General features: G+C 41.7%; 1 protein-coding gene across 10 annotated transcripts in view; it reads right to left on the minus strand.

Moving 5' to 3' along the window:
* The window catches only part of FGGY (FGGY carbohydrate kinase domain containing), a 523,600-nt gene extending 497,480 nt beyond the window's left edge, over positions 1 to 26,120 (minus strand). For 5 of the 10 annotated variants that reach the window (XR_003033849.2, XM_024989463.2, XM_024989462.2 and 2 more), the window contains exon 1: positions 26,017 to 26,120. The gene's annotated coding sequence lies outside the window, so the exon portion shown is untranslated. Of the gene's footprint in view, positions 1 to 5,022; positions 5,150 to 25,765 lie in introns of those variants that run through there. The other 5 variants (XM_059884700.1, XM_024989456.2, XM_024989454.2 and 2 more) reach the window with 4 other exon arrangements.
* Between the last annotated feature and the right edge of the window lie 594 nt (positions 26,121 to 26,714).

Below are 26,714 nucleotides of genomic sequence, written 5' to 3' on the forward strand. Positions count from 1 at the left end.
GAAGGAAACTGAAAACTGAAATAGATCAAAGCACAGCAGCGCTGTGTCAAGCAAAGATCATCCTTGCCTGGCCCTCGACCCTCCCCCAACAGTGACTCTGCTGAGTTCTTCCTAAGGACTGAAAACCACTGGCTGAGGCCCTCGGCACAGCATCCCAGGCCCTCCAGGATCTGCCCTCTGCCTCCTATCCAGCCACATCTACTACAGTCCTGCCTGTTCTCACATCAGGCTTCAGACACATTGAACCCTCACAGGTTCCCAGGTGCACCACACCACTACAGGACTGTCTCCACTTCATGCTTCTCTTTCCTTCCAACTTCCTTTCTCTCTTCTGTGCATCAGTTCAGTTCAGTCGCTCAGTCGTGTCTGAATCTTTGCAACCCCATGGACTGCAGCATGCCAGGCCTCCCTGTCCATCACCAACTCACGGGGTTTACTCAAACTCATGTCCATGGAGTCGGTGATACCATCCAACCATCTCATCCTCTGTCATCCCCTTCTCCTCCTGCCTTCAATCTTTCCCATGATCAGAGTCTTTTCCGATGAGTCAGGTGGCCAAAGTATTGGAGCTTCAGCTTCAGCATCAGTCCTTCCAATGAATATTCAGGACTGATTTCCTCTAGGATGGACTGGTTGGATCTCCTTGCAGTCCAAGGGACTCTCAAGAGTCTTCTCCAACACCACAGTTCAAAAGCATCAATTCTTCAGTGCTCAGCTCTCTTTATAGTCCAACTCTCACATCCATACATGACTACTGTAAAAATCACAGCTTTGACTAAAAGGGCCGTTGTTGGCATCTCTGCTTTTTAATATGCTGCCTGCTGACTTTCACGTTAAGATCTTGCTCAACCAACACTTTTTTCTTAATTTGTTTGGCTGTTCTGTGGCACATAGGATCTTTGCTGTCTGTCATGTGTGGGATCTTCACTGAGGCATGTAGGATATAGTTCCCAGACCAGAGATTGGACCTGGGTTCCTTCCCCTGGAAGCACAGAGTCTTAATCACTGCACCACCAGAGAATCCCAACCATCACCTCTTGCCTCTCTCCATGCCCCAGCGCCACCAGAGTACTGTGTCCCTTCTTTCTTTTAAACTTTTTAAAAATCACTCTGACCGAATTTTTGGCTTCTGTGTTCACCTCCCTCACTGGCCTAAACCTGAAGAAAGGAACTGATTGATTTCTATATCCTCAGCTCCTACAAGTGCCTGTATCCCCAAACACTGTCTGGTACATAATAGTTCTAACTAAGTTCTTATGGAATGAACACCTAAATCAGTGAATCAACAAAAAAAAAAAATAAGGATGAACAGGTTCATGCTTTAATGCTTTAATAGTTCAGATTCCTAGGTTTGGATTTATCTGCACTAGTGTTTTGCCTTGATTCTAATATCTGTATGCTTCATTCATCCAATTAATAAATATTTACTGGATGCTTACAACCACATTTTATTAATTCTAAGGTACTCATTTCTTTTCACATTTAGCTTCTCTGAAATCAGTGACTTAAAAACCAGTGGCAACCGGGAACATCTTTCTTAGTGATATATGAAATAATGAGGCATGTTGCAATCAGTGACTGATATTAGAAGAAATGCAGATTGTGCCAGGCATCAGACACCCTGCTAGGAACTGAGGATACAGTGAAGGGCAAAACAGGGCAGTGCCATGGCTTATATCTTCCTGGATTTCTTTATCTGCAGAGGAAGAAGACTGACTAGGCTGGCCGCTCCACTGCCCCCAAATGACCACAGGCCTCCACTTGCTGAACTCAGGACTGCCTCTCTTAGCGTCCCACTGTCACCACTTGGAAGGACCCAAGGACGCTGCCCTCCAACACTGATCCTGGCAAGTCAACAACTCTGTCCTTGACTAGAGCTTTTCAAAACTATTCTAAACACTGCAGGGAGAAACAAGGGGAAAGAAATAGGAAATGAAGAGTCCACGCAAACATTCTGGCTTACACAGACCTGGCCAGCCACCCAAGCTTCTCTCTACTCCTACCAGAGCCAGTGACAAAAGAGGCCCCCAGGGGGCTGGCCCAGCTCCTCAGGCCTGGTTCCTTCACTTGCGACTGTCTTCTTCTGCATGGAATATCTCATCTCACCACCCACCAGACATCCTGATTCAGTCCAGTAAAATCCAAAGAGGCAAATTTCCACTCTGTAGCTGACTCAGGGCTTACCCTGGCTCTGGGTTTTGGACCTATTTCTTGGCTAAAGAGGAAAGAGCCCATCCTTCCGGAGAACCCTCCCCCTCCACTCTGACTTGTATGGAGACTGGAGCTTTGCCATTAGAGAGTTAACTCCAGGGCTGCCTGGACCACAGCGGTACCCCTAGTGCCAGCCCAGTGTCTGGCACATGGCACAAACTCACCATGTCCCTGAGACTCAGAGCAAACTCTTAAAACCCACCTTCAGGTAAAATTTACTGTGTATCTGATGCTTTACTAAGCAGCTTGCTTACATTTTTAAATCCACTTTTTGTCCTGATATCAACCCTTGAAGAGAATTACTAGGACCATTCCCATTTTACTGATGAGGGAAAACAAGTCCTAGACTAGTCAAGTAACTTGCTCACGTACGTTATATAAATACCAAGTGATAGAGGTGAGAGAAGTCTCGATCCCTCTGCTACCAAATCCCTAACCGTTCTTGGAATGCCATGCTAACAGGTTCATGCGTGCTAAGTTGCTTCGGTCGTGTCTGGCTCTGCGACCCCATGGATTGTATGTAGCCCATCAGGCTCCTCTGTCCATAGGGACTCTCCAGGTGAGAATACTAGAGTGGGTTGCCGTGCCCTCCTCCAGGAGATCTTCCCAACTCAGGGATAGAACCCACCTCTCTTATGTCTCCTGCACTGGCAGGTGGGTTCTTTACCACCAGTGCCACCTAGGAAGCCCCATGCTGCAGGATACCCTCCACGTAGTTAACGCACGTTTGCCAAGGACTCTGCCTACTCTGTACCCTGTTCTTGTTGTTTAGTCGCTAAGTTGTGTCTGACTCTTTTGTAACCCTGTGAGATGCAGCCCACCAGGCTCCTCTGTTCATGACAAGAATACTGGAGTGGATTTCCTTCTCCGGGGGATCTTCCTGACCTAGGGCTCAAAGCCATGTGCCTACTCTGTCTACAACTGGTTTACTCAGAACTCAGGCTGCCCACCTTCAGAGACTGGCCCTTCCCCAATACCAGGTGGCCTCTCTCTGGTAAAACTATCCATTTCTAGACTGTATGACTGAGATATCAGTCCAAAAGAGAGTCAAACCCATGGGAACAAGGGCATCATACCTTCTCTGCGTTGTTCACACACACACACCCCAGTTCATGTTTTTGTAAGAAATAGATCCTAATTAAATATTTCAGGTTCACTACGTTTCCTATTACTATAGTTTTAAGTGATCTCTTTATGATTGTTTCCACACCTGGATCTTGAGAAGTTCAAGCTCTAGGGCAGCTTCCCTGAAACTTGACCCTGTGAGTTATAAAAACTCTGCCAGAGGATTTTCTGCACTCAGATTCCTAGTCTCCCCTCTGTGCCCTTTGTTCCTGGGTCATAAGTACTCTCTGATGTGTCCTAGACTCCAAACTACATTCCAGTTCCTCTTGGCCTCAGAGAATAAAGTAACTGCAAAATGGAAAACATTATTCCCTTTTATAATTTGCTTTAAAAAAAAAAAAAAAGGATTAGGATCCTCCTGCATGCTTGGCACTTTTACACATTTGTTCATCTCTTCCAACTGAAATGCATTCAAGCTGGGGAACCTACCACCATTTTATACCTTGTTGGGATAGGAAAATTTGCCCCAAGTCACACAAAGAGTAAACAGCAGCAGCATCTGCATTTGAACCCTGGCCTCTTAAGGCAACTTTAGGGCTCTTTCCAACCTAAAAGTGAAAACCGAATCCTTCAACAACAGTGCCAACAACAAAGGCAGCAACAACTGGCACTTATTAGGCTCTGCTCTGCAAATCATCCACCTGATTCTGTGATTTCACTTGTAACAATCCCGTGAGGTTGCCACTGTGAGCTCATTTCCCAGTTAGAGAGACTGAGGTTCTCAGCAATAAAGCAGTTTAAGGTCACAGAGCACACCACCAAAGGAGCTGGGTTTTGTCCAGGTCACAATGGTGTGGCTTTAAACCCCAACAGATGAATGCTGAGAGTCAGAAAGTTGATCCCACTTCATTCATTTGAGGCAGAGATAAATTCTCTAAAAAGAAAGACAACTAATAAGGAATATGGGGTATCCGACTCTCTGTGACCTCATGGGCTGTAGCCCACCAGGCTGCTTTGTCTATGGCAATAATCCAGGCAAGAATACTGGAATGGGTTGCCATGGCCTCCTCCAGGGGATCTTCTCAACCCAGGTATCGAACCCAGGTCTTCTGCATTACAGGCAGATTCTTTACCATCTGAGCCACCAGGGAAGCCCATTAAAAAAGAAACACAACTAACAGGGAATATGGGGTGGCTGGTCAGACAAGAGAATTAAGAGCATAGACTGTGGAAGCCAAGAGAAAGAAAAGCTACAGGGAGAAATTCAAGCTGGCTGCACACATGTCCCAGGCCTTACCTAACTTCTCAGTCTACAAGAGGCTCCAAAGGGCAGAACAGCTTCCCAGCCAATTGCCAGCATTGACTGAACTGGTTTTTAGCCTCTGTTCATGATCAAAAGACCGCTCTTATGATAAATATTTATGTGGTGCATTAAATAATAGCCTGTACAAATATTATTAGAAATGTGCCACAGGAAACCACAGGCTTCACAGCTGATTCCTCAACAAACGTGAAAGCTGCTCAAAGGCAGTGTGAGAAAAGGAGACAGAGTCAGGGACATGGAGGCTGTTCTCTGCATAACTGTCCCAAAAATTCTCAAAAGGGGTCATGCTACACATAATCGTGCTGAAAACCACTCTGTGGGGTTGTCTCTTATATTTATTTGCTTCCTTCTTTTCCCCTAAATGACTAAAGAGCAGAACACTAATCCCTAAGACTGCAACCCTCCAGAGTGGATAAGCTTACCTGCAGTTCTACTTCTTAGTGGGCCACTCCTCCAGGACAAACTTGAGGACAGTGGCTACAGATACAGTGTCCCAGGGACCTGGGAGTGAGCTTAATATCCTCTCTTGACTTTGATCTTTGGTCTTGGCTGGGAGTTCAAGTACACAAGTCACACACAAATTTTTTTTTTTTAGTTATAATATAATCAGGGGGTTGGGAGATTTGGGAAGAAAAGGATAAGCAATGAGTATGCTGCTCCACTTCAGTCTCCTTAACAGAAAGAATTAAATACCACTTAAAGCAATTCTCCCATGCTCTAAAATGGAGAGAAAATTTGGCAGGGGAAGGAAAGAGCTAATCTGGCAATAATACCTGGTTCTCCATCGGCTTTACCAAAAATATACATGGGAGAACAAGTACAGCTTCTTGACAGGTACTTCTCCTCTTAAAGTGAAAGGCTGTCTCCCGCAGCTCCAATCTTGCTATATGCTTTGAACGATTAACTAAGATTGTAGAACCAGGGGGCCCAGCACAGCGCCTGGTATTAATACATGGTATGCTCAGTAACAGCTTCCCTAGTGGCTCAGATGGTAAAGAATCTGCCTACAATATGGGAAACCCAGCTTTGACCTCCGGATTGGGAAGATCCCCTGGAGAAGGGAATGGCCACCCACTCCAGTATTCTTGCCTGGAGAATTCCATGGACAGAGGAGCTTGGCAGGCTACAGTCATAGGATCACAGAGAGTCAGACATGACTGAGTGGCTAACACACACACACACACACACACAAACACACTCAGTAAACAGCAGCAATTATTAGGACTATTAAGATATGCCAACCTTCTCTTTCATGACCAAATCATCCCTGAACATCTGCAGGGATGTTTAGTATGCATGATCTATACCTAGGTATTCACACCATGTCTAACAGCTCAAATTCCAGTAAACAAATGTAAAGTGCTTTCTCTGGGTCAGGACACTAGGAATAGGAAGCTGAAAAATATATCATTTCTGATTTTAAATAGTTGACAATTTAGTGTAAGAATCTTATTTTTGAAAGTCAAACAGTGATGCCTCAAGTTGTGCCTAGTTTATGTACTTGAAGCACAACTAATGCACCTGGTAATATTGCACGTGGCAGTAAGGGGGCTCCATTTGCCAGCGGAACCTCGGCTATACTCTTGAAGCCAAGCGTCTTGTTCCAACTCCACCTTCCTTGGCAGAATATGGAGATGTAAGTTGATAAAATAAGTACCGGGTTACTGTTTTCATCAGTCTTCCAAGCACTAGATCAGAAGCCCAGTATTTTTCAAGATGTTTAGGATCTTCATGCTTTGGACTGAGCCCATCTTTAAAGACAAATCTGAGATGACTGGATGAGGGGTATGGAATTAAATCAGACAGAAGAAAAGCTGGCTGTCGTCTTAGATTCAAAGTTGGATTCCAACAGGTAGAACAGGCAAACTTAAGGAAGCCTCGTGCATGCCTCACAATGTGGTGGTCATGGGGATCAACACTGAGGCGATCCTGGGCCGTGGCCAAAACCCACCACCGTCCAAAAGCCACACAGGCAATGCTCAATGGATGACACAGAGAAAATACAAAACCCAGCCATGCTGAGGCCAAATGCACGGTATAAGTCCTAACAAAATCATGGGTGGAAAATCTGACGCATCAAATGACATCCCCAAACTCCCAAAACAAACATTGCCTGAGAGTAAATTAAACTCTGGATCTCCCATGTCCTCTTCCATAAAACCTCACTTACACTCCCTTCTCTTCAATCCTTGTGATCCAATCAAGCAGCTCCCTACTTGTTAAAATGCCTTCCAAGCCCTTTAAAATGCCCTACCAAGCTATTCTCTCTGCAGAGACGGGGAGAGGGGGAACCCACATTTATGACACCCACCCTTCCCCCACTTACAGGGGGAAGACACTGAAATCCTGAGGGGAACAAAATCCAGTGGATGGTCACAAAGCTGAAGATTAAGGAGGCTGTATTCAATTTCAGGTTTGTCTAGGCCAGAACAGGACTCTTATCTATCCCTGAAATGACTTGACTTTTCCCACCTCCCAACCAAGTTGCTTTCATCCTTAGCATACTCAGAACACAATTCCAAGTCAGTTCATCCTGTGAAAACTTCTCAGACACTCAACCATCAGAAACGCCTCCTCCATGCTCTGATTAATGACAACCCTATGTCACTATACAGGCTACTATGAGAAGCATTAGATATTGAGAATGTTCTGCCCTCTACTTCCTTCTGCCTAGAGGGAAACATGCCGTGTGTCCTGCAGTAATAGGGAATTCTTGGGCTGGGAGGGAGGAGGAAATTATTAATGTATAAAATAGTCGAATACCTTTTAAAATAAAAAGCATCTAAAAACTCTCCATCCCTGGAGAGGTCTAGAAGCACAGTCAGCAAGCCTTTCTTCTGTATGAAGCACTGCACCCCTTCCCAGGGCATTCTTCCTCCTGACCTGCAGCCCACTTCCGCACACACAGGCATGGAGGAGAGAAGTATTGGGTACAGCAACAAAATTCAGTCCCTGCACCATCTTGCAAAACTCTGCCCTCAAAGACAATGCCCAGCCTGAGGATGGCTGAGGTTTCTACCCTACTCTTTTGGCTTTTTTTTTCCCCTTTTTAAAGAAATTCTATTATTTTTTTCCTATTATTTTACTAATATAAACATTTTTATGTTATTATTATATAGTATATATTATTAATATATAGTAATGTATTTTTACTTACTGCTAACAATTACTGACCATTTGTTAATTGGAGGATAACTACTTTACAATGTTGTGTTCGTTTTTGCTGTACAACGCGCTGCTCTACGACGCCCCCCTACCCTATTTATGAAGAATGGCTAGGTGGCTTCAAGGCCCCACGTGAAAGGCCGAAAGAATGAGTTACTGGAAGATTACTGAACAGTGTGCCTTTCCAGAAACAGGCCCTGTTAAAATTATCACGAGCTGCAGGGTAAGCTTCAACACCAGCAATGCTGCTTCTGCCCAAAGTGAAGGCCAAGTTCTTTATCTGGCCCACAAGGAACTCAAAGCTCCTGCTCCTGCCCAAACCACTAACCCCAGTGCCCAACCTCATCTCTGATCACAACTCCTAATATGCCAACCTTACAACATTACTAGCAATCCCGCAAATAAAAGTTTGCTGCCTTTGTTCATGTGACGCAAAAAATACAAACTTGCAGTTCATAGAAAAAGATATTCAATCCATACATTGACCCTTTAACCTCACAAAAAATGGAGGGAAATGCAAATCAAAACAACATTGATATACAATTTTACACCTTAAAAAATGGGCAGAAAATGAAAACACTGATAATATCCATTTTGGACAAGTGCTTGGGGACACAAGCAGTTTCAGATACTTTTAGCAGGAGAATAATTGGTTCATCCTCCTTTAGAACAATTTGGCAATATCTATCTGTTTTCCAAATCTACCTCTTTACCCAAGAGCTGTAACTTCTAAGAATTTACCTTCTAAGAACTGAAGATTGGCTCATCTAAAAGATATATACAAAAATGCACATTTCAGATTTATTTTTTAAAGGCAAGGGCACACTCACAAAAACCCTGGAAACAAATTCAATATTCATCTATAGTGCCTGCATGCTAAGTCGCTTAGTTGTGTCTGTCTGACTCTTTGCAACCTCACGGACTGTAGACCACCAGGCTCCTCTATCCAAGGGATTCTCCAATCAAGAATACTGGAGTGTGTTGTCATGCCCTCCTCCAGGGGATCTTCCCAACCCAGGGATCAAACCCACATCTCCTGCAGCTCCTGCATTGCAGCTGGATTCTTTACCACTGAACCACTAGGGAAGCCCCATTCATTTATAGGGGCCTTGCTAAAACTGATACAGAAGCAGTTGTTAAAAATGAGACATAGCTAAAGAAAACTGCTAATTATGTGTTATTGAGTAAAAGAGCAAATTCTTAGACACTACAATATGACTGCATTTGTAAGAACTCTGTAAAGAGGAAACCACATCAGTGGTTCTCAAACTGTGAGCTTCAGAGAATCAGCATCAGCACCACCAAGCAATGTGTTAGAAACGCAAACTCTCAGGCTCCAACCCAGACCTACTAATGCAGAAACTCTAGGGAGTACGGTTCACAGTCTGTGCTATTAAAACCCTTCAGGCTACCCTGAATGCTGCTGCTGCTGCTGCTGCTAAGTCGCTTCAGTCATGTCTGACTCTGTGTGACCCCATAGGCGGCAGCCCACCAGGCTCCACCGTCCCTGGGATTCTCCGGGCAAGGACATTGGAGTGGGTTGGCATTTCCTTCTCCAATGCATGAAAGTGAAAAGTGAAAGTGAAGTCGCTCAGTCGTGTCTGAGTCTTAGCAACCCCATGGACTGCAGCCCACTAGGCTCCTCTGTCCATGGGATTTTCCAGGCAAGAGTACTGGAATGGGGTACCATTGCCTTCTCCGAAACTGTGTAAGGACCTAACATACAAAACTTCAGGAAGAATATGCAAAAGCCTGCTTACTGCAGTGACATCTACAGAAAGAAGTACAGTGGAAGCATGGAGGGCAATTTTTAACCTTCCCTCTCTGTGCTGTTTGAATTTTCACAATAGGCAGCTACTATTGTAATTATAAGAAAGATTCTTGTACTGGGTTGAAATCTACTTTATGTGGCTTCCACCCTCTAGTCCACATTTTTATCCCATGGGATCATCCAAACCACCTAATCTCTTTTAAGTGAGCTAGCCCTTGGATATGCAGCCCTTAGACATGCAGATGACACCACCCTTATGGCAGAAAGTGAAGAACTAAGAGCCTCTTGATGAAAGTGAAAGAGGAGAGTGAGAAAGCTGGCTTAAAACTCAACATTCAGAAAACTAAGATCGTGGCATCTAGTCTCATCACTTCATGGCAGATAGATGGGGAAACAATGGAAACAGTGACAGATTTCATTTTGGGGGGCTCCAAAATCATTGCAGATGGTGACTGTAGCCATGAAATTAAGACACTTGCTCCTTGGAAGAAAAGCCGTGACCTACCTAGACAGCATATTAAAAAGCAGAGACATTACTTTGCCAACAAAGGTCCATCTAGTCAAAGCTATGGTTTTTCCAATAGTCATGTATGGATATAAGATTTGGACTATAAAGAAAGCTGAGTGCTAAAGAATGGATGCTTTTGAACTGTGGTGTTAGAGAAGACTCTTGAGAGTCCCTTGGACTGTAAGAGATCCAACCAGTTCATCCTAAAGAAGATCAGTCCTGAATATTCATTGGAAGGACTGATGTTGAAGCTGAAACTCCAATACTCTGGCCACCTAATGCAAAGAGCTGACTCATTTGACAAGACCCTGATGCTGGGAAAGACTGAAGGAGGGAGGAGAAGGGGATGACAGAGGGTGAGATGGTTGGATGGCATCACCAGCCCGATGGACATGAGTAGGACTATAAAGAAAGCTGAGTGCTGAAGAATTGATGCTTTTGAACTGTGGTGTTGGAGAAGACTCTTGAGAGCCCCTTGGACTGTAAGAGATCCAACCAGTTCATCCTAAAGAAGATCAGTCCTGAATATTCACTGGAAGGACTGATGCTGAAGCTGAAACTCCAATCCTTTGGCCACCTGATGCGAAGAACTGACTAATCTGAAAAGACCCTGATATTGGGAAAGATTGAAGGCGGGAGAAGGGGATGACAGAGGATGAGATGATTGGATGGCATCACCAACTCAATGGACATGAGTTTCAGTAAACTCTGGGAGCTGGTGATGGACAGGGAGGCCTAGCGTGCTGCAGTCCATGGGGTCGCAAACATTCAGACACGACTGAGCGACTGAACTGAACTGAGCCCTTAGAATGTTTTAAAATGATTCTCATGACCTCCTCGAGGAAGGAACTTTCTTTCCTCTTTGTTATATACTTTTAGTTCCGACAACTGCTCCTCCATGCCATGGCTTTACTAAAATCAAGAGACAGAAAGAAAGGATATGGTGTGCTTAGTACATTTAACAAGAATAATCTTCAGAGTCCCATGTTCCCATGTGACTCTGTGTGGAGATGAGGGAAGCTGGGCTAATAGCAACCTGTGAGCACACAGTAGGTCTTCTTTACCTCCCTGGAGGCTCCCCAGATGGAACACATGCTGGGACAAATCACTGGCCCATCCAGCCCAATACCCAATCTCACACACTAAAAAGGGAACAATCTGCAGAGGAGAAAAGGGAAGGAGAGGTGGGGTGTCTTGCAAAGTGCTTTGGAAGGTGAGCTTTGAGGTAACCTCCTCAAGTACCTGACTCGTCCTTTAAGGTCCCTAGAATTTGGTGTTGTCTATGTTCTATCAATATGTATCATCACACGAATAGCAATCTTTCTCAAACTTGTATTTTGTGCCAACCGTCGTCTTGGATCAACAAATTTCATGTGAGCATTTACTCTCTTCCTGGCCTGCTACTAGTGACTTAGCAGATGGCCTTGCTGAAACTTCCAGCAACTTTGGAGGGTCCACAAACAAAAACTGATCCTTTTGAACTGCGGTGTTGGAAAAGACTCCTGAGAGTCCCTTGGACTGCAAGGAGATCCAACCAGTCCATCCTAAAGGAAATTAGTCCTGAGTATTCATTGGAAGGACTAATGCTGAAGCTGAAACTCCAATCCTTTGGCCACCTGATGCGAAGAACTGACTGACCAGTTCTTAGGGGACACTAAGGTTCTGTGCATTTAGGTCACTTGCCCAATGGCACCCCACTCCAGTACTCTTGCCTGGAAAATCCCATGGACGGAGGAGCCTGGTAGGCCGCAGTCCATGGGGTCGTGAAGAGTCGGATACAACTGAGCGACTTCCCTTTCACTTTTCACTTTCATGCATTGGAGAAGGAAATGGCAACCCACTCCAGTGTCCTTGCCTGGAGAATCCCAGGGACGGGGAAGCCTGGTGGGCTGCCATCTATAGGGTCGCACAGAGTCGGACATGACTGAAGTGACTTAGCAGCAGCAGCCCAATGTCACAGACTCAGTAAAAAACAAGAGAGGGACTTCAACCCATGCTCTTTCCACTATGTCGCATGATGATTTAAAACAGCCACACTTTAATATCAACGTTGGCCACATAATTCTATAATCCCGGAATCTGATAAATTATACTGAGTTTGGCGTATCTAAATCACGCTTGATTTTATCACCCGTCTTCTCAACTTTTATCCCCTATAGGTGTTCAGTAACTGAGTGCTTTCCAAATCTCTTCATCCCATAGCCACTCTAGCAGAATTCAAAATACTCAGCTCTCAGCCTGGTCTGCAACAGATTTCAGTGTAACTGGCCCAAAATCCAGATGGCCCAAGGGACAGGCAACACATACATTTAGGCTGAATGATTTTTACTTTATTTTCCCCACTCTTCCTAAACCCAGTCCCCACACAAATCACTGTATATGTACTTGCTATATAAACTCTGCTTCATCATCCACGTTGATAAGGACCTTCTAAACACTTTAAAACGATAGTTACAGGACTTCCAGGAAAAACCATCTCATTGTTTTTCCTTGTGTCAAACCCACTTCTGCCCAAACATACTGTGCCTTTTCTCTTCTTTCCCACCAAGTGGCACCACCAACCACCCTGACATTGTAGCCAGCAATCTAAAAATTATCACTGATTCCCTGTACAGGTTATTCTGTTTACCCACCTCTTCCACACTCAACCCTTTTCTGCCTACCCTGTGTCCTGGGGATTATAGTCTGATCTCTAAGGCTCTCTAACCCTTTTATCTTCTAGTTGGTTTTGCCCATGGAGAGCCATTAGCAGAAACCTTAAAGGAGGGAGGAAAGTAAGGTCAGGGTTCCCCTCCTTTGGAGCTGCCTCAAACTTGCTGCATTTCTTTAAGATAATACATCCTCTCAAGGCAGCTTTCTCCACGGGATTTCTGAGTTCTCCATCCCTTGCCCACTTAAGTAGAAAGGTATAACAATACCACTAATATTAGCTCTAGGCATTCATGCTGCCCTCATCTTTCTAAATAGTTCCTGTACTTAAAATTATACAAATCTAAGGGTGTCTTTCCTTCTGATTTATTCCTTCACTGTGCCCTTTCAGGCCTCAAGCAGTAAAAGTGCCTGAATAACTTAAATTCCCTTCCTCAGAAACTCTAGTAGTCTCTCTTAAAATTTTCTTCAAAATTTCCAGGTGAAGACCTCCACGTCTAGCCAAGATAGATAAAGAGCACCATATTTACCCTCCCACCTTAAATAACTAAAATAATGAATACAGGAAACAAAGATTCTCAGGATACAGGACATCAGGCAACAAAATACAGTGATGTTAGAGAGATGGGGGGAGAAAAAGAGGTATCCTGAAATTGTTCAAGCTGAATGCCTGGGACCTGGACACAGGAAGAGAAAATCCACACCAAGGCCTGCAGTTTCCTGAACTGAGCGAGAGCTAGGAGTCTGTGCAGAGCAAGGAGGCTAGAATTCTTGGGGCAAAGTAGGAGATAGGAAAGTTGCCCCAGAAGGTGTGTTCGTCAAGTATTCAGGACAGTAGCAGTCACTATACACATGCGAAGAAGCTGTCTGAGCCAGAAGCACTCAAAAGGATGACAGTGAGCAATCAGTGGACTTCACACAGGGCCATGAATAGTGGCGATTCACACCAGCCAGTGAGGAAAACCTCATAATTAACAGCGCTTGGGGGCGAGTACACAGACGGGCTTTACCTCAGCAGTGAAGAAGCATTAGTCCTACTCAACAAAGCTTAAGCAGGACGCAAGAGGATCAAACTGTTTCCAAATAACTTAGACATGCTGCAAAACAAAGATCAAGTGTATTTATAGAAATACAGAAATATCTAGCACTGAACAAGGTAAAACACATAAGGTCTGGTATTCAGTCAAAACTTAACAGCATGCAAAGAACCAAGAATATACGACTTAAAGTGAGAAAAATCAATGGACTCCAACCCAGAACTGACCTATCTGATAGAATGAGTTGATGCAGATATTATGGCAGTTATTATACGTGAAAGTCCTATGTTCAAAAAGCTAAAGGAAAGAGTGAATTTAAAAGTTCAGACATATAAGGTTTTTAAAAGAATCAAGTTGAAGTTATAAAAATGAAAACTAAAATATCTGAGATGAAAAGCTGACTGTATGAGATTACATAACACAGAAGATTAGTGACCTTCAAGACATTGTAATAGAAACTATCAAAAATATAACAAAGAGAAAAAAGATTTTTTAAAAATAGAGCATCAGTGAGCTGTGGAAAAACTTAAGTGACCAAATATATGTGAAATGGGAATACCTGAAGGAGAGAACAAAGAAGAGATCAGGAGAAATACATTAGACATAATGCTTATAAATTTCCAAATTTGATGAAAACTATAAAACCACATATTCAAGAACACAAATGAACTCCAAGCAAAAGAAACATAAAGAAAACTCAGCCAAGCAACATCATAACCAAATTGTTCAAAACCAATAGTAAAGAGAAATCTTAAAGGCAGTCAGGGTAGAGATGGCAAATTATGCAAAAAAAAAGAAAAAAATGTGAGAATGTCAACAGAAATAATGCAAGCTATGAACAGCAGAGCTAGATTTGAAGAACTAGAAGAAAAAACTTTATACTAGAATTCTTTATCCTGTGGGGGGAAAAAATCTTTCAAAACTGAAGCTGAAATAAAGATTTTTTTTGAGACATACCAAAGATGTCATACCAAAATTCATCATCAGAGGAAAAAAAAAAAAAAAGAACAAAACATCGGTGGCTTCCCTGGTGGTCCAGTGGTTAAGACTCTGCTGTTCCACTGCAGAGGGTGTGGACTCTATCTCTAGTTGGGGAAGTTTCACATGCCTCAAGGTGCGGACCCAAAAAAAAGAAAAAAAGATCAAAATTTCTCAGCAGCAGAACTGTACCACAAGAAGTGGGAGAAAATAATATCTCATGGAAATCTGGATCCATAAAATAAAAGGAAGAGCATAAAGTTAATTATGTGGGTATATATACACTTTTTAAAAAGTTCTGAATGTCTTAAAAAGATAATTGACTGCTTAAAACTAAAATAGTGACCATGTATTGTGGGGTTTCAATACACGCAGAAGTAAAATGTATTGTAGAAGGCAATGGCACCCCACTCCAGTCCTCTTGCCTGGAGAATCCCATGGACGGAGGAGCCTGGTGGGCTGCAGTCCATGGGGTCGCTAAGAGTCGGACACGACTGAGCGACTTCACTTTCACTTTTCACTTTCATGCATTGGAGAAGGAAATGGCAACCCACTCCAGTGTTCTTGCCTGGAGAATCCCAGGGAAGGGGGAGCCTGGTGGGCTTCTGTCTATGGGGTCGCACAGAGTCAGACACGACTGAAGCGACTTAGCAGCAGCAGCAAAATGTATTGTATAATATAAACAGTAGTAGTACAAAAGCTATGAGGCAAGAATTAGAAATATATGTTGTATGATCTTTTTAATTTATTTTTAATTAGAGGATAACTGCTTTATAATATTGTGTTGGTTTCTGCCATATATCAATATGAATCGGCCATAGGTACATGTATGTCCCCTCCCTCTTGAAACTCCATCCCACCTCCCACCCCTATCCCACCCCTCTAGGTTGTCATAGAGCAATGGATGTGAACTTCCTGTGTCATACAGCAAATTTCCACTGGCTATCTAATTTTACGTATGGTTTTATATTACATATGAAGTGGTATAATACCACTTCAAAGTTTACTCTGATAAATTAAACATGTATACTATAAATTTTAAAGCAACCACTAAAATAATATCTGAAAAAAGGATATGCTTAATTAGCCAATAAAGGAGGAAAAAAATAAAATTAAAAAAATAATTAATCCAAAAGAAAGCAGAGAAAGAGAAAAGAGAACAAAAAACAGATGGAACAAATAGAAAAGAAAAAAACAACATGCTATGTTTAAAACAAACCATAAGAATTACATTATATATAGTCCAAACACCCTAATTAAAAGGCAGCGATTTTTATGTCTTGCCTTGTTAAGCTGCCTATAAAAAGCCCATTTTAAATATAAGGAAACAAACAAGTTAAAAAGGAAAAGCAGGAAAAAGATATACCATAAAAGAACAATCAAAAGACAGGTAGACTTTGATATATTAGTATAATACTAAGTAGACTTTAACGGAGAAGGCAATGGCAACCCATTCCAGTACTCTTGCCTGGAAAATCCCATGGATAGAGGAGCCTGGTAGGCTGCAGTCCATGGAGTCGCTAAGAGTCGGACACGACTGAGCGACTTCACTTTCACTTTTCACTTTCATGCACTGGAGAAGGAAATGGCAACCCACTCCAGTGTTCTTGCCTGGAGAATCCCAGGGACGGCGGGGCCTGTTGGGCTGCCGTCTATGGGGTCGCACAGAGTCGGACACAACTGAAGCGACTTAGCAGCAGCAGCAGCAAGTAGATTTTAAAGCAAAAATATTACCAGGAATAATGATTCAGTAGATATTGAAGAAAAATAGCAGCAGAAATTATGAAATGATAAAGTGGATGAATTCACCAATATGACCTAAAAATCCAAATATTAATCCACCTAATAAGAGAGTGTCAGAATACCTAAAGCAAAATCTGATAGAACTGCAAGGAGAAACATGTATGTCTACAATTATCATGAGAGATTTAAATGTGCCACTCTCAATAATTGGTAGAACAGGCAGATAGAAAATCAGCAAGTACATAATACATACCAGTAGTCAATAAAGCTAACTGACATGTAAAAAGCACATTTCCCAACAAGAGTAGAATATATTTTTTCTTTTCAAGAGCACGTGGAATACTTATTAGGTTGGTACAAACGTAATTGTAGTTTTGGACTATGAATTTTAAATTATAACTAGGCTCAAGCACATCTTTATTAATCATGATAGGAATCATTATAATCAACACATTTTTGCCAATAAGAAATAAGTTTGTTTATTCCTGTAGCATAAAAATCTATGCTTTAGGATTTCACAAAATCTTGGAAAGTATTTTCTGCATCCTGCTGGTTGTGGAAACATTTTCCCTGAAAAAATTTTTCTAGATGCTTGAAGAAGTGGTAGTCAGTTGGCAATAGGTCAGGTGAATATTGCAGATGAGGCAAAACTTCATAGTCCAATATGTTTAACTTTTGAAGTTCTGAGTGTGACATGTGGTCAGGTGTTCTTGTGGAGAAGAGGGCCCTTTCTGTTGACTGATGCCAGCTGCAGGCATTGCAATCTTTGGTGAAACTCATCCATCTGCAGAACATACATCTTAGATGTAATGGTTTCATTGGAATTCAGGAAGCTAAAGGACATCACCAGACGGCCAACACCGAAATTAGATTGATTATATTCTTTGCAGCCAAAGAGGCAGAAGCTCTATACAGTCAGCAAAACAAGACCAGGAGCTGACTGCGGCTCAGATCATGAACTCCTTATTGCCAAATTCAGACTGAAATTGAAGAAAGTGGGGAAAAACCACTAGACCATTCAGGTATGACCTAAATCAAATTTCTTATGCTTATACAGTGGAAGTGAGAAATAGATTTAAGGGACTAGATCTGATAGACAGAGTGCCTGATGAACTACGGATGGAGGTTCGTGACATTGTACAGGAGACAGGAATCAAGAACATCTCCAAGAAAAAGAAATGCAAAAAACAAAAATGGCTGTCTGGGGAGGCCTTACAAATAGCTGTGAAAAGAAGAGAAGTGAAAAGCAAAGGAAAAAAGGAAAGATATACCCATTTGAATGCACAGTTCCAAAGAATAGCAAGGAGAGATAAGAAAGCCTTCCTCAGGTATCAATGCAAAGAAATAGAGGAAAACAACAGAATGGGAAAGACTAGAGATCTCTTCAAGAAAATTAGAGCTACCAAGGGAAATTTTCATGCAAAGATGAGCACAATAAACGACAGAAATGGTATGGACCTAACAGAAGCAGAAGATATTAAGAAGAGGTGGCAAGAATACACAGAAGAACTGTACAAAAAAGACCTTCACGACCCAGATAATCACGATGGTGTGATCACTCACCTAGAGCCAGACATCCTGCAATGTGAAGTCAAGTGGGCCTTAGAAAGCATCACTATGAACAAAGCTAGTGGAGGTGATGGAATTCCAGTTGAGCTCTTTCACATCCTGAAAGATGATGCTGTGAAAGTGCTGCACTCAATATGCCAGCAAATTTGGAAAACTCAGCAGTGGCCACAGGACTGGAAAAGGTCAGTTTTCATTCCAATCCCAAAGAAAGGCAATGCCAAAGAATGCTCAAACTACCACACAATTGCACTCATCTCACACACTACTAAAGTAATGCTCAAAATTCTCCAAGCCAGGCTTCAGGAATACATGAACCGTAAACTTCCAGATGTTCAAGCTGGTTTTAGAAAAGGCAGAGGAACCAGAGATCAAATTGCCGACATCCGCTGGATCATCGAAAAACAAGAGAGTTCCAGAAAAACATCTATTTCTGCTTTACTGACTATGCCAAAGCCTTTGACTGTGTGGATCACAATAAACTGTGGAAAATTCTGAAAGAGATGGGAATAACAAACCACTTCAACTGCCTCCTGAGAAATCTGTGTGCAGGTCAGGAAGCAACAGTTAGAACTGGACATGGAACAAACTGGTTCCAAATAGGAAAAGGAGTACGTCAAGGCTGTATATTGTCACCCTGCTTATTTAACTTATATGCAGAGTACATCATGAGAAATGCTGGGCTGGAAGAACCACAAGCTGGAATCAAGATTGCCGGGAGAAATATCAATAACCTCATATATACAGATGACACCACCCTTATGGCAGAAAGTGAAGAAGAACTAAAGAGCCTCTTGATGAAAGTGAAAGAGGAGAGTGAAAAAGTTAGCTTAAAGCTCAACATTCAGAAAACTAAGATCATGGCATCCAGTCCCATCACTTCATGGCAAATAGATGGGGAAACAGTGGAAACAGTGTCAGACTTTATTTTTTAGGGGTTCCAAACTTACTGCAGATGGTGATTGCAGCCATGAAATTAAAAGATGCTTACTCCTTGGAAAGAAAGTTATGACCAACCTAGACAGCATATTAAAAAGCAGAGACATTAACTTTGCCAACAAAGGTCCGTCTAGTCTAGGCTATGGTTTTTCCAGTAGTCATGTACGGATGTGACAGTTGGACTGTAAAGAACGCTGAACACCAAAGAATTAATGCTTTTGAACTGTGGTGTTGGAGAAGACTCTTGAGAGTCCCTTGGACTGCAAGGAAATCCAACCAGTCCATCCTAAAGGAAATCAGTCCTGAATATTCATTGCAAGAACTGATGCTGAAGCTGAAATTCCAATACTTTGGCCACCTGATGTAAAGAGCTGACTCACCTGAAAAGTCCCTGATGCTGGGAAAGTTTGAGGGCAGGAGGAGAAGGGGTCGACAGAGGATGAGATGGTTGGATGGCATCACCGACTCAATGGACATGAGGTTGGGTAAACTCCGGGAGTTGGTGATGAACAGGGAGGCCTGGCGTGCTGCAGTCCATGGAGTTGTAAAGAGTTGGCCACGACTGAGTGACTGAACTGAACTGAACTGAAAGTAAATCAAACCAGCAACAGACCACCGAACAGTGACCATGACCTTTTTCTGGTGCGAGTTTGGCTTTGGAAAGCGCTTTGAAGTTTCTTCTTGGTCCAACCTCTGAGCTAGTCACCTCCGGTTGTCAAATAAAATCCAGTTTTTGTCACACATCACAATCCGATCAAGAAATGGTTTGTTGCTGTTGCATACAATAAGAGAAGATGACACTTCAAAATGACAATTTTTTTGAATTTCCGTCAGCTCATGAGGCACACACTTATCAACCTTTTTCATCTTTCCAATTTGTTTCAAATACCAAATGAATGTAGGATGGTCGACACTGAGATCTTGGGCAACTTTTCATGTAGTTGTAAGAGCATCAGCTTCGATGATCCTCTCAACTAGTGATTGTCAGCTTCCCAATGGCTGGCCACTATGCTCTTTATCTTCAAGGCTCTCATCTTGTTTGCACAACTTCTTGAGCCACGACTGCTTTTTGTACACTCATTAGCAGTTTTGAGCCAGATGCATTGCTGATGCTGTGAGTTGTCTACATTGCTTTATGACTCACTTTGAATAAGCAAATTCTAATAAGCAAATCACTTGAATTCACTTTTGTTATCTAACATCATTTCCCTAGTCTAAAATAAATATAAAATAAACAGTAAGTAATAAGTCATTAACAAAAAAATAAAGTGAGAAATGTGCATTAAAATGACATATAACATAACCACACTTAATAATGTATTCCAGTATAAAACAGCAAAGTTCAACACTGTAAAACTGCAAGTACTTTTGCACCAACCTAATACAAGACAGACCATATTCTGGGCCATAAAGCAAGTCTCAAAATGGTAAAAAAATTCAAATCATATAAACTACTTTCTGTGACTTAAATGGAACTAAATTATAAATCAATAATAGATATGTGGAACATCCTCAAATATTTGGAGACCGATTGACACACTTCTATAAACCATAGGTCAAAAAGACACTTTAAAAAACTAGAAAATGTATTCACTGAATGAAAATACAAACAACAAAACTTGTGGGATGCAGCTGAAGCCATGCTTAAAAATTTACAGACTCAAATGCCTATATTAGAAAAGACGTCTCAAGTAAATGACCGTAATTTCTACCTTAATACATTAGGAAAAAAAAAAGGGTAAGAGGGATCCAAAGTTAGCAGAAGAAAGAAAATAAAATTTAGGGTAAGTATCAATAAATTAAAAAATAATAAAGAGAATAAATGAAAACAAAAAGCTGACTCTTTCAGAAGATCCATAATATTAATAAATTTCTGGCAAGAATGATCAAGAAAATAAAGAGAAAAGAGACACATAACCAGTATTTAGAATGAGGGAAATGAAATTACAACAGCTTCTATAAATGTTTAAATGGTAATAAAAGTATTATGAGCACCTTAGATGATATGTACAGATTCCTTTAAATATATTAACAGAAACTATCAAACCTCACTCAAGAAGAAACAGATAATCTGCACAGTCCTCTATTATTAAGTCAATTGACTTTTCTGTCTCCTCCATTAAAAAAAAAAAACTCAAATGGCTAAATGGCTTCACTGATGAATTCTACCAAACATCTGAGAAAGAAACAATGTCAATTCTACATGAACCCTTATAGAAAACTGAAGAGAAATAAATGTTTCCCTGATCATTCTATGAGGCCAGAATTATCTTGATAACAAAACTTAAAAGACAATATAAGGAAAGAAAATTATATCATTACCAAACATTAACACAGATGCAAATATTCTTAAAATTTTAGCAAATAGAATCCAACAAAATATAAAAAGGATAGTAGGTCCTGGCCAAATGGGATCTATCTCAGTAATATAAGGTTAATTTAACGTTCAAAAAAAAAAAATCAATGAATGTAACTGACCAGTCTTTGAAAAAATTATGATCTCAATAGTTACAGAAAAAAGCAACTGACAAAACATTACACCCATTCTTCATTTAAAATAATTAATGAAACCTCTCAGCACAGGAGATTCTAGCCAGTGTACTATGGCAAGAAAAGTTAAGACATTCTTATTGAAAGGAAGAAGTAAAATTGTCTTTTTTCACAGATAACATGATCAGATAGACAATCTGATGGTACCAGCAAAAAGTTACTAGAACTAAATAAGTAATTTAGCAAGATGGCAAGATACACGGTCAATATACAAGTAGCAACAAACAATTGATAGCTGAAACCTAAAAGGACATTATTTTCAACAGCATCAAAAAATGTGAACGACCTACAGATAATCTGACAAAGATCCATCTATGAAAGCTAAAAAAACACTGTTGAAAGAAATTAAAGAAGACCTAAATAAATGAATAGATATACTCTGTCCAAGGATAGAAAACAAAATTTAAGACGTCAATTCTCTCCCCAAATTAATGTATAGATTAAACTAAATTGCAATTAAAATCTAAGCAAGGCTTTATTTTGAAATGATTGTAAAATTAATATGGAAATGTAACAGATGTAGAATAACCAAAACAACTTTAAAAACAAAAAAGTGGAAGGATATTCTACCTGACTTTAATATCTATTACAAAGCTATAGTCATCAAAACGAAGTGGTAATAGCATTAAAATAGACAAAGAAATGGATGTAATGAAATAAAACATCCAGAAATGGGTCCACATATACATATGGTAAACTGATTCTATTCAAAGGTACAAAGACACTTCATGAGACACAGGATAGGCTTTTTATCAAATGGTACTGGAACAGCTGATACCGTAGGCAAAAAATAAACCTGTCCATATCTTGTTCTACAGGTTAACATAAAATAGATCCTGGATGTAATATAAAATAATAAATAAAGCTTCTTTAAAAAAAAAATAGGACAAACTATCTGAGATCTCAGACTAGGCTCAACTTCTTAGATACCAAAACCATGATCCATAAAAGAATAAACTGATAAAACAGACATCATTAAAATTACAAATTGATAAATTAAACTTCACCAAAATTAAGAACTCCGCTTTTCAAGACACTGTTAAGAAAATGAAAATATAAGCCACAAAATGGGAGAAAATTTTTCCAAATCACAACTATGATTTAAAAAAAACAAACTTGTAATGCGAATATACATAAAAACCTCTCAAAAATCAATAAAGAAATAGGTCATTTTTTTAAATGGACAAAAGATTTAATAAACACTTCAACCAAGATGTATGAAATATATACGGGGAAATAAGCACATGAAAAGAAGCTTGAGATTATTAGTCATTAGGGAAGTACACATTAAAACCCCATGAAAGAATTCCACATTAATAGAATAACTAAAATTTAAAAGTGACCACAGCAGTTGGGGCAAACTAGAATCACTCTGAAATACAGATTGGATGCATCTTAAAAAGTTAAATACACACCTACTGTGTAAACTAGCCATTCCACTTCTAAGTATTTAACCAAGAGAAAGAAAGGCTGCACAAAGACATTTATACAAGTAATCATATCAGCTTTACGTGTAGTAGCCAAGAAGCAGCAAATAATTCAAATGTCCATCAAGAGGTTAATGGATAAACTAAATATGGCATAGTTGTACAATGGAATACTACTCAGAAAAACAAAACATAAACCATGTATGCACATACCACCTGGACAAATCTCAAGAGGATCATGCTAAAGAAAAGTCACCATACATAAAAGATACATATTGTATGACCCTACAGAAAAATATTCTAAAAAAGTTTAAATAATGTATCCTGACAGGAAGCAGCTCACTGGTTCTTGGAGGGAATTAGAAAAGGGCACAAGAAATCAACGGGGGTATAAGAAATGTTCTTTATCTTGGTTGTGATGATAGTGTCACGGATAATATTAAAACTTCTCAAATTAGACACTTTATATATGTACAGTTTACCTTATGCCAGGTATACCTCAATAAAGCTGCTGAAAAATATCCCAGTGGTGAATGCCTTTTCTTTTCCAGGGTACCCTGACTGCTATATTCTTTCCTTATCTCCTACATTCAATCAGTAATTAATTCTTAAGCATTCTATTCTAATCCCTTTCTTCTAGTCCCATAACTATGCTAACCCATCTCTCACCTGCATTAAATTACTCTCTTCAGTCCTCACCACTTCATTTGCCACCCTGCAGCCAGAATTAACTTTCTAAAACACATCCCTGAGTGTCAGTCACTTCACTAGCTGCTGCTTGCTCTAGAGATACATTTCACTCCTTAACCTGATTCACCTGACCCTCCCTGAGCTGGCCTTTGCACTCTCCCACCCTCCTTTTTGGCGATTTCCCACTTCACTCTCTCCTGTCTGCCCATAATCAGTAGTGCACCAGCCTTGCGTAGCTTTGCCCATGCTGTCCCAGGTCAGCATGTCTTTCTCCAGCCCAGTCATACTGATGGCCCTACAGTGGGCCATTTGGACTTCTCTCAACTCCTGAGAATCTTTTAAAATGGATTTTTATTGGAGTATAGTTGGTTAACAATGTTGTGTTAGTTTCAGGTGTACAGCAAAGTGAATCAGCAATATCCATTCTTTTTTTTTTAGATTTTTTTTTTCCCCATACAGTCCATTACAGGGGAGAATCTTCTTATACCTTGCTACAGCACCAATCTCAGTATCATATAATCTCCTTTGCCAGACTAGACAGAAGCAGAATGGATGAAAGCTTGAAAGCAAAGACCAATCCTTGCTTTCCCAGAGCCTACCACAGTGCTCAGGCCCAGAGCAGGTTCCCAAATCAGGGAACAAACAAGTGAACGCAAGAGCTGGTTTGGGTGCCTCCCCTTACATAATCTGAGTAGACTCTAAATTCCACCGTATAAAAATAGGGGCAGGTAAGAGGCTGAATACTCTATGTAGTGCATTCTGGTAAAATAATTATTTCAAATATTTAGGGGTGGGGGTGGGGAAGATTCACTACCTGAAACCGTTTTCAGAACCAGCTGATAACAGATGGTGATTTGAACTAAGTGAAGTAGGTTAGGGAAAGGGAACCAGATTCTAGGAAAAGACAAGGTCCCTAGTAACAATTACTGATAGTAACAATTAACACAGCCTGGAAGAAGGTCCAGTCTCCGCCCAGTAAACTTAACTTCACCCAGAAAGACACAGATCTCCACCCTCTGGGTTAGTTCCTTCTTCCAGTACACATGTTTTGACTTCCAAAGCCAGCAGGGAGACTCCCTTCCCCTCAGAATCAATCTCCAGGCCTTCTTACCCTCTGGGTTCCTTCAATCATCCTTAATAAAGAGTTTTCTGAGCCTGCCACCAGGAAGTCCTCCTTAGCTGATCCCTCCAAGAGTCAGGCCAGTGACCACCAGGTCAAAAGCCAAGGACAGGACCTCATTAACAGGAAACTCCCAGAAGACCAGGAGGCAGCCAGAAGGCTGGAAGACCCAGCTGACAACTTAACTACAACTTGAGGATGCACATTTGGTGGATTACAGGGAAGGGGGGGAAAGCAAGCAAAATAAAACAGAACTCTACCCTCTATACACCAGCCACAAACTAAAAGGCAGGTTGCCTTCTCACTGCTCTGCAATTCAAAAGCATCATCAATTCCTCCCCCTAATACCGTATTTTAAAAATTAATCTAATGATGACTGCTTTTCAATATTTTGTAAATGACTTGACTCTTTAGAGACAAAATCAGAGACTCTTTAGAGACAAATGTTAAGACATGAAAAGTGCTTTAGTGGAACATAGTCAAGGATTAGGGAAATTCACCATTTTGCATCTTGTTCTTAAAAAGAAAGGTCATTAATAAAAATGGAAAGATACTCCTAGGCCGTTTCTACTCAGGATAACTGTAGCCAAAGGGCATTATACCATCTAATCTAAACTTCAAAAATTACAAGTTGCTGAAAGCGTTGAAAGCTACAAGCAACACAGGTCTTAAAATGCCTTACAGTAGCCAGATTGAAATTAAAAGGCTCAAAAATGCCTAGGTGAAAGTTGCTCCGTCGTGTCCGACTCTTTGCGACCCCATGGACTATATAGTCCATGGAATTCTACAGGCCAGTAGCCTTTTCCTTCTCCAGGGAATCTTTCCAACCCAAGGATCGAACCTCGGTCTCCTGCATTGCGGGCGGATTCTTTACCAGGAAATATCCTGAAATAAGGTGGTAGAGGGCCCTGAGGGGATGAGGGGAAAGCGAAGAAATTAACATAATTAACTGGATAGTGACTGCAGAGGACCCAGGGTTCCACACATCTTAAGCAGCATGGGGGAATGCAGAAAAGGCCCACCCGTCTCTTGAGTGGCCGGACACCTCACCCAGAACACAGGGGGACTCAACAAGATCTCCGAGGCCAAGGGCCCGGCTGGCGCTGGTGTTAAGACTCAGGCGGTGAGAGGAGGAAGAGGAGGAGGCGACTGCGGGAAAGGGGAGGGAAGCTTGGGCCAGATACGCTCTCCGGTTGGAGAACGTTCGCGCTGCGAGCCTGCGCTTCTGTAAAGCCCCTGGTACACACGTGGGACTGAGAGGAGGGTCACTTACTTGTCCAATCTGAAATTACATTTTAGCTATCAGGGCTCTGCAGGTTGCTGAGCGGAGCCCCACCGGGCCTGGACTGGGCGGTCCACAGGGGCAGCTGAGGCTCCGCCCCGCCCCGCGCGCGGCCCCGCCCCCTCCGGCCGGGGCCCTTGTAAAACGTGCCGCGATTGGCCCTTTGAACCGGGCCGGGGATTGGCCCCTGCCTGCTCCTGCGGTCATATGGCCCCGGCGAGTCGTGTGGACCTCAGTCTCTTAACAGGTTCTTCCACCCTCTCAGGGACTTTTAAGGCCTGAAGTGGGTCTGTCCTCTCAGGCCTCGAGTTTCCTGCTCTGCAGGCTCTTCTAGCAGAATTTATCCATGCAAACTTTTCGTAGCCGCTGGTATGTGTCCAGCGTGTATCCTGTAACTTTGCGTTTCAACAATGCACTGAACATCAGGACTCATGCAGACAGTTGCTAAAATAAAGTGGTAGTGGTTTAGTCGCTAAGTCGTGTTCGACTCTTGCGACCCCATGGACTGTGGCCTGCCAGGCTCCTCTGTCCATGGGATTCTCCACGGCAAGAATACTGGAGTGGGTTGCCATTTCCTTCGCCAGGGCATTTTCCTGACCCAGGAATCGAGTCTGGGTCTCCTGCATTACAGGCAGATTCTTTACCGACTGAGCTAAGAGGGAAGCCCTTCTAATAATATTTATCAAATG

This window comes from Bos taurus, chromosome 3 (assembly GCF_002263795.3).
Source record: "Bos taurus isolate L1 Dominette 01449 registration number 42190680 breed Hereford chromosome 3, ARS-UCD2.0, whole genome shotgun sequence".
Taxonomy (NCBI): Eukaryota; Metazoa; Chordata; class Mammalia; order Artiodactyla; family Bovidae; genus Bos; species Bos taurus.